Raw genomic sequence first — 15,615 nt, 5'->3', positions numbered from 1 at the left:
GCGAGTGGTTGGGAGCCACTCCCTGGATTGTGAGAGGGATCCCAGATTGGAGAGGGTGCAGGCTGGGCTGAGGGACACCCTCCCCCAGTGCATAAATGTTGTGCACCGGGCCTCTACTATAGAAGATAAGATCCACCTGATTGGCCTCAAAATTTCTGGTCAGTTCAACAAATTCAAAATTGCTGCGTTTAGACATTTGGCACTACCCTGTTCATTTTTCATTCATTCATCCATTCATGTGGAAATGGAAGTTCCTATCATAGGAGTGTTAGTAAGGTGGTCAAGGAGATAATCAATAAGCAAGAAAAAGAAGGTCGGTAGTGTACCGATTGGTGGACAGTAGTGCAGGGACGAAACCTAAATGCACAGTTGACTTGTGTCGAAATGGTGTTGTAATAGTTAAGGAAAACTAGGTAAAAAGGAGTGGGGCCCAGCTGGGCTGGATCTTGAGCAGAGTGCAGAAAAGGAAAGGGGCTAATTTAAGTATGGAAATTTTCTTTGGATAATAACTAGCCATTCCATGTAGGCAATACAAATAAATCTGTAGTAATTTTGAAAAGTAAAGGGACAGCAACAAGATGGCATGGTGAGTGGCTGGTCCCTCAGCCGGCGGAGCTGGAGGAAAGGCAGCCTGCGGCCTCTAGCAGTGACTCAGGCAGGAGGAATGTAGCCAGGCTGCCTGCAGCTGCGATAAGGAGGACAGGATGGGGCGCTGCTGGGACATCCTGGATCAGCCTGGGGATTTTCCATGTAGGAGCACTTATGGAGGCCAGAGCCAGAGCCCAGGAGAATTCTGGCCTGCATGCCAGGCAGATCCTCGAGTGTGCGCCAGGAGAGAGGAGAATTGCTAACCTCCATCACCAAGGCACAGCAGAGACTGGGAAGGACACATAGCTGAGGTCCAGGGTGCTGTGCCTGGCTCACATTTTAAACGTAGCCTCTGTCACTCGGCAGATCTCAGCGTTCATAAATGACTGCCACCTGAACCAGCAACACCCCCTCAGGATCCCTGGGCTCCTTTGCACCACGGGCAAACCCTTCCTGGGCATCCACTCACCGGGCTCCGGTGGGACCAGGCACAAGGCACCGTCTTCCCCTCAGAAGCAATCTCGTTCCCCGGGAAACAATCTTGACTGTTTCTCTGGAGGCACAGGTTCCTGCCTCCTCTTTGCTTCTTTTTATTCCGTAATGGAGTCTGCAGCTCCCTACAACCTAAAACTGTTCTAAGATTTTTAAAGTATATTTAAAATATAAAGGCTTTAAAAAAAAAAAAAAAAAAGAAGAAGTCATTCTACAACCCCCAGTGGAACAGCAGCGGCTGAATCACATATGATTGAAGAAAATCTTACAGATCCTAAATGCTGCTTTTCAAATTTTAGGCACAATGAAGTATCAACTAGTTATTAAGTAAAAACACGTCTGCTTTAGCCTTCTTTACTGCTACTTTCAATATCTAGTGTATGATCCACAAGAATTGCTATTAACACGTACTTTAAACATTCTGATTTGACTCATTTCTAATTCAGAGTAATATGTTCCTTGGTGTGACTTGAAAAGAAGAAATGGTTTTTAACATTGTTTCTCCCTTAAGAAGTAATATTATTTGCAGAATTTCCCTTAAAAGCATTTTTGGAAATGACTCAGAATGCTCACTGACTCCACTTCATTCTACCTTGCAGAAATTGTGATAATGAAGCAGCAATTTCCCGTAATAGCTAGGTGCAGCAAACCCCCAAACAAGTAGATTGCGTATCTTATTGTGCATATGCAAAGTCTGGCCAGTTCTTAGAGTAATTTGTGAGGCTATAAATATGTTTTACTCTAATTTTATCCATCATGTGTTTTGTGTGCTGTTGTTTAGGGGGATGGGAAGATTTGAGAAGGGGAGAGAGATGCTGTTGAGGGGAAGTTTGGGGAAAAGCTCTTCTTGTTCTCAGTAGAAATATCTCAGATACAATGTCAGTGCCTTGATTGGCCTATTAGTGGCACATGGATGATGATACCTTCATGTAATCAAGTTATGAAAGACTTCCTGTTGAATGGAAAATAAGTGGGCCAGGGAATGCCTTTGGAAAATTAAAATATGCACCATGAGCCCTGTCACTGCTGAAATCCTAACATCTCACTTTGTTTTACCTGCCATCTCTCTGGCTCTCTTGTTTCCATAGTTTCTCATACTTCTTCACACCACAGTCTGCACTCTGTTGCCCACCCTTTGCCACTTTCTTCCTGGTTTCATTTTCTTTCCTGCCCAGCCCATACCACTCACCATGCATGAACCAGGACAGAAATAAGGGAGATGTGCTCCTCGTTGAGTTAGCAATGGCTTTGGCCTCTCCAAATGAAAGGATCAAGAAGCTCATGAAACAATCAGCCAATCAAAAAGCTGCAGAGCACCTGGTGACCTCACCGTCTGAAAGCTCATTTCCGAGCATGGCCCGCACCAGAGCAATGGCCTGATGAGATTCCTTTTGGGGGCAGTTTGCTCACTTCCCCTCCACTGGTAATCAGTGATGGAAGGATTCTCAGTGTGAGCGAAACCTGGCTGGAGGCCCACGTGCTGCTCAGGCCCATGAAACAAAACCTTCGTTTCCCAGAGCCATCGCCTCACAGCCAGGCCTCACGGGGAAGTAGGGAATGCTGGATTTGGAGTCTGAGGATCTGGGATGGAGCTCCAGACATTTACTTATTAGACAGGTAAAGGGTGGTTACAAAAATACTCAGAACTTTTCATGGGCTCATCTGAAAATGAAGGTCATAATAACCGCGGGGTGTGGAGCATATGGAAAATTTCATGTAAATGTGCTTTGTGAGATGATACAGACATGAAGTACCTTGGTAGTCAGATTACTAAATACTAGAGGCCTTCCTTCCCCTGGCTGCCGGCACCAGCTTCCCTCGCAGCCCCGGCTTTGTCCGGAAGGTCATCCGGTCTAATTAGCATATTACGCTTTTATTATAATAGATTACAAAAGATGCTTCTTGAGCAAGCGGAGGTATTATGCAGGCAGTTTCAGAGCTGCCTGTTTCATTGCCACATTCACAATGTGATTCTTAAGGCCTTTTATACCTGGAACTTGGCTACCAATTGAATATTTAAAAGAAGTTTGAGAAAACCATGGCCAATTGGTATTTAGAGAAATGTTATTAGAGGTGTAGGCTTTGTTGACAGACAGGAAAGCTCTTGAATTGGTCAGGGCCTGAAACATCCTTCCCAACCTGTCAGTCCAGTGGTTCTCAACCTTCTGGCCCTTTAAATACAGTTCCTCATGTTGTGACCCAACCATGAAATTATTTTCGTTGCTACTTCATAACTGTAATGTTGCTACTGTTATGAATCGTAATGTAAATATCTGTTATGCAGGATGGTCTTAGGCAACCCCTGTGAAAGGGTCGTTCGACCACCAAAGGGGTCGCGACCCACAGGTTGAGAACCGCTGTGTCAGTCTATCATTCTAAGTGAGAGAAAAGAGAGGTAAGAGTTGATCAGGTGTTTTAAACAGCAGGAGTGGGAAGCTAGTAAATGCTGGGGACCGCTGCTGTTACTCAGGCTGTGGTAGTCATCAGGGCTGTTCATTCTTTCATTCTCTAAATGGTGTACTTTGATGAGCTTGAGTTTTAATTCTGATGCCCTTTTTCTTGCACAGTTAGTATTTTTTGTGTTCTAAGAAATCTTTGCCTACGTTAAGGTCATGAAAATATGCTACAGTTTCTTCTAGATTCTAGAAGCATTATAGCTTCCCTTTTCTACTTAAGTTTATTGTCCATCTTGAATTATTTTGAGTATGATGCCAGGGTTTGGATAAATGCATAATGACCAATATTCATCATTATGGTACCATTCAGGGTATTTTCAATGCCCTGAAAATCCTCTGTGTGCTGCTTATCCCTTCGTTCCTCTCAACTCCTGGCAATGTACAAGTCTTTTGCCTCCTTGGTTAAATTTATTCCTCGGTATGTTGCTTTTTATGCTATTGTAAAGGAATTGGTTTCTTAATTTTATTTTCAGATCGTCCATTAGCACCAACATAAACATGATTCCTCTACCCCAAAGTGTTCCCCCAATCTGACCCATTTTGTCAAGTAGTATTTTTAAATTTTAATTTTTCAATTGTTTGCCACAAGTGTATTGAAATACAATTTATAATTGTATATTGACGTTGTATTCTGAGACCTGCTAAATTCACTTAGTATTTCTAAGTTGCTTTAATTTTTCTTCCCATTCTTTATGCCTATTATTTTCTTTTTGCCCCATGGTCCCAATAAATAGTGAACTTCAATGCATGTTGAATAGAAGTGGTGAGAGTGGGTAGCCTTGCCTTGGTCTTCATCTTAAGGTGAAACTTCCAATACTTCGACCATTATGTATGATGTTAGTTGTAGGGTGTGTTTTCTTTGAAATGCCCTCTATCAGGTTGAGTTAGTCTCCTTTTATTCTTTGTGTGCTGAGAGTTTTTATCACGAAGTGTTGAAATTTGTAAAATGTTTTTCCTGTATCTATTGGTGATATGATATGATTTTTCTCTTTTATTCTGTTAATGCGATGAATTATATCGATTGATATAAAACAACCTTACATTCCTCGGGAAAATTCCCAAGTTTTGGTCATGTTGTATTCTCCTTAAAAAAAAAATGCTGGGTTCAATTTGCTAATATTTTGTTAAGGATGTTTGTGTCTGTTCATAAGGGATACTGGTCTGTGGTTTTCTCTTCTCATAATGTCTGTCTGGTTTTGGTATTAGGATTGGATTGGCCATTTTTTAAAAACTGGGAAGTGGTTTCCTCCTCTCTTCTTTGAAATAGTTTGTATACAATGGATATAATTTTTTCTTGCAAGTTTGATATAATTTGCCAGTGAAACCATCTGTGACTGAGGTTTTCTTTGCAAAAGGTTTTTGTTGTTGTTGTTATTAATCCTCACCAGAGGATCTTTTTCCATGGATTTTTAGAGAGACTGGAAGGGCGGGGGAGAGACAGAGACATCAATGTGAGAGAGACAGACACATTGATTGGTTGCCTCCCGCACAGGGCTGGGGATCGAGCCTGCAATTGAGGTATGTGCCTTTGACCAGAATCAAACCCGGGACCCTTCAGTCCAAGGGCCAACACTCTATCCATTGAGCCAAACCAGCTTAGGCTGAAAAAGGTTTTTAATTACACATTCAATTTTTAAAATCAGCATGGGGATTTTCTATTTTTAAATCTTCAGATTTTCTATGTCTTCCTGTGTCAGTTTTGGTAAGTTGTGTCCCCCCTCCTCCCCCAAAGAATTTGTCCATTTTATCTAACTTTCAATATTTTTAGCATAAAATTGTTCAAGAACCCTTATTAACCTTTATTAATCCTTTCTGTTTTCAGGATGGGTATTAACAATCCCCTTTTATTCCTGATGTTTGAAATTTGTGTTTTCCCCCTTGTTAACTTAATATGATGTCCTATTCTATTTAGAACCTTTTCTTTTTTTAGCATTCCTTGTAGTGTGAATTTGCTAGAGATGACTTTCAGCTTTGTTTATCCAAAAATGTCTTTATTTGTCTTAATTTTTATAAGATATTTTTTAGTTTATAGATTCTAAATTTCAGGTGTTTGGTGGGTATTTTTTTTTCAGCACTTAAAACATATTGTTTTATTCTGTCCATTGTTTCTGATGAGATGTCAGGTTTAATTTTGTATGAACATGACATGTTTTTCTTCTGACTCCTATTAAGATTATTTTTCTTTAACTTCATTGTCAGCATTTTGACTATACAGTGCCTGAGTGTGATTTTTCTTTATATTAATTCTATTTGTGACTTGCTCAGCTTCTTGGGTTTGTGGGTTTATATTTGTTTTACTTTGTTTAATCATAACCTGTCATTTAAAGCTTGGCTGCCTCCCACCAACCTTGTCTTCCTCTATAGCAGGCCTGCTCTTCTACCTACCGCTCCAGACCAGGTGCTTGCCTCAGCTGGGACTGTTGGTTCAACCATGAGGGGCTCATCCCTGCCTGAATTTCAGTTAATCAGGGCTGCCTTGCATCCACAACTCATTCACTAAATAGAAAAGCATGATTCTTAGTTCATCTAGACCAGTGATTCTCAACCTTCTGGCTCTTTAAATACAGTTCCTCATGTGGTGACCCCCAACCATAACATTATTTTTGTTGCTACTTCATAACTGTAATGTTGCTCCTGTTATGAATCATAATGTAAATATCTGATATGCAGGATGGTCTTAGGTGACCCCTGTGAAAGGGTCATTCGACCGCCAAAGGGGTCGCGACCCACAGGTTGAGAACCGCCGATCTAGACTTATCTTGCTGCTACCATATTAATGAAGGCCTTTTGTATCTAATTCATCCTAATCTTGAAGAAGAATTCAATGGTAGTATCATGAAAAAGTGAGGACAGTAATCTCTTGCCTCTTCTCCTGAGAGCTCATGCAAGTGCCACACAGCCCCGCATATGCATAGTGTTCACTATTATCTCCCCTGCCCAGGTGAGGGAAGTGGGCAGAGGATGCCTGGCCTTCTCACATGCAGGCCAATGGCTGTCTATGCTGCACCATGGCCTACCCTTCCTTCCCGCCCAGATCTTGAGATGGAGGGCCAACACACAGCTCCTGTACTGGCACATCAGCTCAATTTGGAAAGAACGTATGTATCATAACATTCCCCATTCTCAACTGAGCTTCTGCCAGGGCAGGGGCACTCAGAATGCTCTGCCCCCTTTATGGCCTCAGCCCCACCCAGAGCAGTAGACATACTTGATGAGCAGACTAGAACCAAATTGATGCTAGGGGATCCCCTGACTTTTCCTAATTAGGGAAGTGGCACACCAGTTTCTGGGGAGCTGCTATGGACTGAACTGTGTTGAAGCCCTAAGGCCATGTGACTGTACTTGGAGATGGGGTACATACGGAGGTAATCAAGGTTACATGAAGTCATAAGGATGGGGCCCTGATCCCATAGGATTAATGCCCTTATATGAAGAGACACCAGAAAGCATGCATGTTCTCTCTCTCTCTCTCTCTCTCTCTCTCTCTCTCTCTCTCTCTCCTCCACCCCTCTCTCTGTCTCTGTATGGCAATGAGGAAAGGCCATGTGAGGACATAGTGAGAAGGTAGCTGTCTGCATGCCAGGACGAGAGTCATCACCAGTAACTGATCCTGCTGAACTTTTTCTTTTCTTTTTTAATTTTTTGAGAAAGAGAGAGAAACATTGATGTGAGAGAAAACGTTGATCAGTTGCCTCCTGCACATGCCCCAGCCAGGGATCGAACCTGCAACCTGAATATGTGCCCTGACCTGGAATCAAACCCACCACCTTTTGGTGTATGGGATGTCGCTCCAACCAACTAGGCCACACTGGCCAGGACAGCTGAACCTTGATCTTGGACTTCCAGCCTCCAGAACTGTGAGAAAATAAATTACTGTTGTTTAAGGCCCCAGTTTACAGTCTTCTGTTATGTTTCAGGAGCCACTATGAGACTGGCCAATATAGCCTGGCCCCTGCATGGATTCAGGCTCTGAGGCCTCCAATTCTGAGAACAGTGGTCCCTTCTGCGGTTCCTTGACCCAGGGCTGCAGGCCTGGGTAGGCACCTCTCCATGGCCTGCAGTGCTGACTGAGCACCTATAGTTGGGTTTTTTGAAGACCCTCTGAAAATGGGTTCTACTTTCCCCCCGCAAGTTGATAATCTTCCCCAGAGACTGCGCTGAAGTCTGCAATGACACTTCCTTCCTCAGGCCCCTCTCCTCACCTGAGAGCACTGTGAGGAGACGGTGGTGATCCTGTCCTGTGGTCCCCTGGGACACTGAGGAAGCCCAGGGAACCAGGACCAAGTCTGAGCAGGGGCCCACTGGTCACTGCTTGGGGAGGAGCACTGAGGCCTGCCCACGCACACGTCACGCCCTCTCCCAGTTTCTAGTTGCTGAGGCTGAGAACCTCTGGGCTGGGAGACGCGGTTCCTGGCTGAGGGTGGCGGTCTATGGCACCGAGATGGAAGCTGTATTTCCATTATGGACGCTGAGGCCTAGTTGGTTTAGCTGGCTTAGCTTGGGCGGGGAGGGGGGGTGAAGAGGGAAAAAAGGATGAAGTGGAGGAGAAAAAAGGGTCAGGAAGATGAGTAGGAAACAAAGCACAGGAACTCCTGTCCCACAGAGCCAGGCTGGGAGGGGACATAGGTGGCACGGAGTCATCTCTCTGGATGATGCTTCAGATGGTGGGACATGTGAGTTCTCAACATCCAGTGCCTCGGTCTCCCAACATCCTCACCGGTTTTGGTGTTGGGCTCAAATCACAGAGGAGAGTGTTCATGGAGAAAAGTCTTTAGGGCCTTGACTCATTTTGGATTGTTTGGGAAGGTTTTTCAGCCCCTTGTGTTTTTTGAAAAAACAGCACAATAGTCAGGCTGACATCATCTGGTGTTAACGGGAACGCTCTAAACATTTCCACATTGAGTCAGGCCAGAACATCATTTTACAATGTTATTTCATCGTTGCTTCCAGCATTCACCTAATCAGAACAAATGTCAAGCAAATGTTCAAAGTAAAAGAAACCAATGTATTAAGAAATAAATGCATTTATGGTAATGATAATAACAACAACACCCTCCTTCCCTCCCCCCCAACCCCTGCCCCCGGGGCAGGCTAAGTACACAAGGCTCTGGCCTTCTTCCAGGGCCTTCCACAGGGCTCAGGAATGTTTGTGCTGTTCACTTACACAGCTGAGCTGGCCAGATGCCATGACTGGCAGCTTTGTTTATTTGGTTTTCACTTTTCATCATGAAATACAGTCCTGTCTTGATTCTCTTGCCTCTGGGGCTCTCTGAATGTTTCTAACTAGAATCCTTTCAATTCATTTGCAAAAAGGCTCCGTCCCCTGGGACTGGTGGGTGCCTGGAAGCACTGTATGTGTGTTGGGGGGCGGAGGGGGGGGCAGTCTTTGTGGACTGTGGCTCTGCTTCCTTAGGTCATGAATCAACAGAGTTTCTGAGTTAAAACTCTCCGGCACTGTAAGTTTTATTTAGGGGCAGCACTCATTTGGTTTTTGAACTCAATGTGTTTGCTTGTGAACCTAGCAGATGGCTTCGTCTGTTGAACTTGTGCACAGGCTGTGTCTCACTATCACAATCACATTGTGCAGTTCATGGGCACGTTGGCCTTTGTGTGATCTCAGGATCCCTGCAAGCTTTCCCCTGTGGAGGCTGTTGGTCAGAGCCTGACTTCAAGTCTGGAGCCCGCTTTGGTGCTCCTTATGCCGGGTCTGGCCCAAATCAGGAGGACAGCAAACACAGTACACCAAAAAAATAAATAAGCCCATTGTACAGTATATTAGAAGGTAAAATGCTGTGGGAAAGATCAAAGTAGAGCAGGGTAAAAGGCGTTGGATGGTTTTGAGTGTGTGGGGGAGAGTTTACCGTTCAAAATAGAATGGCCAGACTTTCTTTAAAAATGAAACATGCAATTATCATGTGACCTAGCAGCTGTACTCTTGGCTGTTTATCCTAGAGAAATGAAAACTGTGTTCATACAAAAACGTATACATGAATTTCCATAGCAGCTCTATTTGTAATAGCTCCAAATTGGAAACAACCCATCTTTCATTGGGTAAATGATCAAACAAATTAGCAGTTCCTCACCGTGGAATACTACTCAGCAATGAAAAAGAATGCACTATTAATATACCCAACAATCTGGATGAATCTCCAGATAATGATTCTGAGTGTAAAAAGTCAGTCCCCAAAAGGTTACATACTATATGATTCCATGTATTTAACATTATTGAAATGACAACATTACAGAAACGGACCACAGAGGACCACAGAGGTTGCCCAGGTACTGGAGGGAGTGAGGCCAGAGGGAAGAGGGTGTGGCTATAAGAGGGCAGGCTGAGGGATCCTCGTGGGGATGGAAATGTTCTGTCTCTTGGCTGTATCATTGCCAGCATGCTGGTTGTGCTATTGTATTACAGGTTTGCAAGATGTTCCCACTAGGGGAAGCTGGCTAGAGGCCAAGGAGATCTTTCTGTATTATTTCTTGCAACTACATGTGAATCTACATTTGTGTCATGATTTAAAAGTTTAATGAAAAAATAGGGTGGCCCAGTTGGGCCCATTGAAGTGACATTTTGAACTCAGACTTGAAAAAGGTGGAAGAGACAGACGTGCATTTATTTGGGTAGACAGTGTTCCCTGGTAAAGGTCCTATTGCAGAAGAGCATGTGGCATGTTCAAGGGGCACCAAGGGACAGTGTGAGTGAAGAGGAGGGCATAGGAGGTGAGTCAGAGGGGTAGCTGGGGCCAGACCCCAAAGGCTCTGGTGGGCACAATAAGGACCTGGGCTTTGACTTTGGTGGTCAGGGGAATGATCTGAGAATAACAGAGTAACATGGGCCAACTTCTGCTTAACAGAGTCTGTGACTTTACTAGGTGTGTGTACACTTAGATCGTTGGTAGAGTGTGCAGGAGCTTCTCTAAGAGGCATGGGTCACTCAAGCCTACACTGGCCACCTATGGAAAGCATAGAACACAGTTGAGGATGAGGGTCATAAAGATGAAGACTGAGGAGCTGCCCAATGATAGTGACCTTAAGCTGCAACGTACTCATAAAAATGACCTTGATGGTGTCCAGAGTGTTTGCATGTATGTCATTGAGGCTTTCATGTAGCAGTGCATTCTGTAGAGGTTTTAAGCACTTGGTCAGGTATTGGGGACCAGTGTCTAGAATCAGCAGTACATGGGGAATAAGACTGGCATAGTTCTTATACTCAAAGAGCTCACCATGACAAAAAACAAGTGGGCAAACAAATAAAATAGTGACATCATAGTGAAGGTTATGAAGCAAGCAAAGAATGGGCTGGGGATGGTGTATAAGGGGAGGGGAACAATAATGCTCCCTTAGGTAAGGTGACCCTTAGGTTGAAACATAAAGTGGGAGGAGTCAGGTTGAGCAGAGGAAACAGCCTGTACAAAGGCCCTGAACTGGGGAGGAGATGGGACAGGGTACAGAGACACAGGCAATGCCCCCATCACACCATGTATCCCATTTCCCACGTGGCCTCCTCCAAGGACAACCCTTGGTGTCTAAGACACCCACCTCACACTCCTGTCATTTTTCTTACTCAGAGTCAGAGAGTCAGGCTTGGCTAGTTCTTCAATAGTGCCCAAGAAATAGCGGTGATTGCACATATTTTCCTCTGTAACATACCAGATGCTAGTAAGTATGAGAAATTGTGGGACATATAAAAAGACTGTCTTTTTTAGTCCAGGTCTATAAAATGTGCCTGCTTCCCAAAGCTGCTGACCCACGCATGGTATGACTATAGACCAGAAGAGGATATAGCAGCCAGGTTGGTGTCCCAAGCCATGGGAAGCGTGATGATGGAGTGAACCAGCTTTGACAAAACATGCATACCGTATTTGTTAGCTTCCTAGGGCTACCATAGCAAAGTACCACAAACTAGTGGCCTAAAACAACAAAAATGTATTCTCTCACAATACTGGAGTCCAGAAGTCTGGAATCAAGGTGTCATCAATGACATGTTCTCTCCAAAGTCTCTAGAGGTGGATCCTTCCTTGCTTCTCCCAGATCCTGATAGCCCCAGGCAAACCTTGGCTTCTGGCTTCACTTCAGTCTCTGCCTCCATCTCCACATGGCCATCTTCCCTCTGCTTCTGTGTGTCCCTGTGTCTTCCTATGGTGCTTTCCCCATGTCTGTCTTCACATTGTATCCCTCTTCTTATAAGGACACCCGTCATATTGGATTAGGACCCCCCCCTAAATGACCTCATCCTAACTAATTATATCTGCAGTAATCCTATATCCAAATAGGTCACAATCTGAAGTATTTGGGGTAGGACTTCAACATATCTTTTGGGGGGAACACAATTCATCCTGTAACAGGAAAGAAATAGTGGTTGGAAAGGACTGGGCAGCTGTGGAATCAAGCCGCAGATCTTACCCAAGAGAAGCCTTTCTGATCTCTTGCCCACAACCTGGATCTGCTAACTCTGACTCACTCCCACTAATATCTTTTAAAACATGCTTTATTCTGAGTGCTTCTATTTATTATTGATTTAATGTAAAACGCACTTGTATGCTCCCAAAGCTAGGATGTTTTTATTAATGGTTGCAGTCATTTATGGTCGCACAGGCCTGAATGACTGGTCTCCCCATCCCTCACTCCATGGCCATCACACTTTCCAACTGGGAAGTAAGACAGGTAAGGCCAGGCCAGATCATGAAAGACCAAGGGAGCCGGCAGGACCTGGACTGGCCTGGGAAATAAATAAATAAATGTAAAACTTTTAGTTCACAGAAAGCATGATCCAGAATGTAGAGAAATCTCAGAATAAAAGATCAATACAAAATATCAATTTTTTCCTATGTAATTGCAATGAACTGTCCAAAAAACACATTTTAAAAAAAAAAAAATCCCAATACTATCCAAAAGGATAAAATACTTAGAAATAAATTTAACTTAATAAGTGCAAACCTTGTACACTAAAAAGTACAAAACATTATAAGAGAAATTAAAGATTTAAATAAATGTATGTGTGTTTTATCTTTATGGATTAAAAGAAACAATATTTTAAGATGGCAGTCCTCTCCGAATTGACAAATGGAATCCCTATCAAAATCCCAGCAGAATTTCTTGTGGTAATTGACAAGACAATTCTAAAATGTATATGAAAATGCAAAAGACCTAGAATAGCCAAGACATTTTTTTAAAAGAACAAATTTGAACTTACTTACTCAAAGCCATGGTAATGAAGACAAGGTGGGCCTGGCACAAAGATAAACATACAGATTAATGGAGCAGAACTGAGATTTCAGAAATAAGCCCTTATAGTTATGGTCAATTGATTTTTAACAAAGGTATTAGTTCAGTTGAAAAAGAATGGTCTTCAACAAATGTTGCTGGAATAGTTGGATATCCACACACAGAAAAATGAACTCAGACCCTTACTTCACAACATACACAAAAATTAACCCAAAATAAACCATCGGCTTACAAGTAAGAGCAAAAACTATAAAACTTCTAGAAGAAAACATTGCAGAAAAATCTTTGTGACCTTAGGTCAGATAAAGCGTTCTTAGGTATGGGACGTAAAGCACAGTATGATACCAAAAGAAGTAATTTATAAATTGGACTTCATCAAAATTAAAAACTTTTGCTCTTCAAAAGATAAAAGATGTACCACAGTCTATGAGAAAATATTTGTAAATCTGTGTCTGAAAAGGGATTTGTATCTAGAATATGTAAAGCACTCTTACAATTCAATAATAAGTCAAAGAGCTCAATTAAAAATGGGCAAAAAACTTTAATAGCTATTTTACCAAGAAGATATTCAAGTGACTAATAAGGGCACAAAAGTACATGTCTACACAAAGACTTGTCTGTGAATATTTATAACTGAACACTGGGGGCTGACTCTATACCTGTTCTTGCTTCTACCTATACTACCTAGCGCAGCCTGATAGGTACATTTTGGCTGGTTAAGACTGAGCACTCCTACTTCTCATTTCTGTCTCTTTGAAACAGAAAAATATGCTTTGTCACCCTTGAACTGTCTTATAAAGAGAAGGAGAGAGAAATGAGAGCATTTACTATGACTGAGCTCCATTCCTGGGACTATTAAAAATCAGTGCAAAACCACAGTAGCTTAGGAGGAGGGAGAAATGTGGTTTACTAAGCTTTGCTGAAAAGAAGGAATTTCTCTCATGGGACAACTTGCTTGGAAATGGAAGGAACTGCAGTTAAGACATGTGATTCTCATTACCAGCTACATCCTTTCAGACAGGAGGCAGATATAATTGGAGCCATTTCTATTTTAATTATAATTCTTTGGCTTTAAAAAAATTGCCAATGGAAATCTGCAAGCCACCACAAATGCCACCATTGCAAATTCCCTGGATTTTAATGTGGCCTGGATTTCCTTCAGGAAGGCTGAGGCCACCGGCCACAATTGATATTTGTTGTTGTTACAGACCTAAAGTTTTCCCCAAACAAAGAATGACTGAGCCCTTCTCTCTCTCTTCCTCCTTCTATTTTCCTTTTGAAACAAGGAGGCAGATCTTTTAGATTTTGCCACCCTTCCCCTACAGAACACAATAGAAGGAAGCCTTTCGTGCTGAAGGACAAGAGAGTGCAGGCTCACAGGTCTTCCTTTTGTTCCCCCACTATCTGCCCAGAGGGAGTCTCCAACCTCTCCAGAGTCCCAGGTTCAGGTATAGTCCTGAAAAGTGCTGGAAATTCAGAGACAGGCTCCTTATAAAGTCAAAGAGCACAACCAACACCTGTAAAACCTCTGGAGTTAAACCTCATCTGAGCTGTTTCCCACTCACTACCTTTTAAGTGTCTCCTGTTAAATATGAATGAGAAACCAAGAATCACCTGACAATAGAAGAAAGCCTTTAACATGAAATCTGAAAGTCAAATAAATAAATTGAAAAATGAAATTTGGAAACAAAGACCATGCAGAGAACAGAATAATATTATAAAAATATAATTAATACCCAAGATAGAGGAGATATCACATTTATTAAATAAGACCAGAAGGCTTTAAAAAAGAAGCATTCAAAAGATAAGAAAGAGTTCTTAAAAATTTAAAATATGATATCAGAAATTAAAAATTCAGCAGAATATTGAAAAGATAAAGTTAAGGACATTTCCAAGAAAGAATAAAAGATAGACAGATAGATGACAGACAGAAACAGGAGAAAAAATAATAAAATTAGGGGATTAGTCCTGGAGATCCAATATCCAAATAACAAAAACTCCTGAAAGAGAAAACATAAGGAAGAGATCTCTTAAAGACAAAATCCAAGAGGACATACAGATGGCCAATAGACATGAAAAGATGCTCAAAGTCACTAATCATCAGAGAAAGGCAAATTAAAACCACAATGAGATATCACCTCACACCTGTCAGAGTGGCTATCTATAATAATAGAAGCATAATATGCTAATTAGACCTGTTGGTCCGGACAAAGCTGGGGCTTGGAGGAAAGCCCCAGTCCTGGGTACCAGAGGGGGAAGCCAGGGTACCAGAGGGGGAAGCCAGTGCCAGCAGCTGGGGGGAAGGAAGACCTACTCTTGCACGAATTTCGTGCATCAGGCCTCTAGTCATTAATAAATCAACAAATGACAAGTGCTGGCGAGGATGTGGGGAAGAGGGAAACCTTGTGCACTGTTGGTGGGAATGCAGACTGGTGCAGCCACTGTGGAAAACAGTATGGAGTTATCTCAAAAAGTTAAAAATGGAACTGCCTTGCCCTAGCCCCATGGTTGGCAAACTGTGGCTCGAGAGCCACATGCAGCTCTTTGGCCCCTTGAGTGTGGCTCTTCCTAAGCCTTAGGAGCACCCTAATTAAGTTAATAACAATGTACCTACCTATATAGTTTAAGTTTAAAAAATTTGGCTCTCAAAAGAAATTTCAATCGTTGTACTGTTGATGTTTGGCTCTGTTGACTAATGAGTTTGCCGACCACTGCCCTAGCCAGTTTGGCTCATTGGATAGATCGTTGGCCTGCAGACCAAAGGTCCCAGGTTCGAGTCAAGGGCCCGTACCTCAGTTGCAGGCTCCTCCCCGGCCCAGGCCCTGGTCAGGGCTTGCACAGGAAGCAACCAATC

At 42.8% G+C, this 15,615-nt stretch overlaps 1 protein-coding gene across 1 annotated transcript in view; it reads left to right on the top strand.

Moving 5' to 3' along the window:
* Positions 1-2,464: 2,464 nt before the first annotated feature.
* RALGAPB (Ral GTPase activating protein non-catalytic subunit beta) overlaps positions 2,465-15,615 on the top strand; it is a 131,637-nt gene continuing 118,486 nt past the window's right edge. Inside the window, exon 1 of the mRNA XM_059707091.1 lies at positions 2,465-2,697. The gene's annotated coding sequence lies outside the window, so the exon portion shown is untranslated. The remainder of the gene's footprint in view (positions 2,698-15,615) is intronic.

Source organism: Myotis daubentonii, chromosome 8, assembly GCF_963259705.1.
Source record: "Myotis daubentonii chromosome 8, mMyoDau2.1, whole genome shotgun sequence".
NCBI classification, from domain to species: domain Eukaryota; kingdom Metazoa; phylum Chordata; class Mammalia; order Chiroptera; family Vespertilionidae; genus Myotis; species Myotis daubentonii.
The sequence above is the reverse complement of the archived record's forward strand: the minus strand, read 5'-3'. Positions and strand labels throughout refer to the sequence as shown.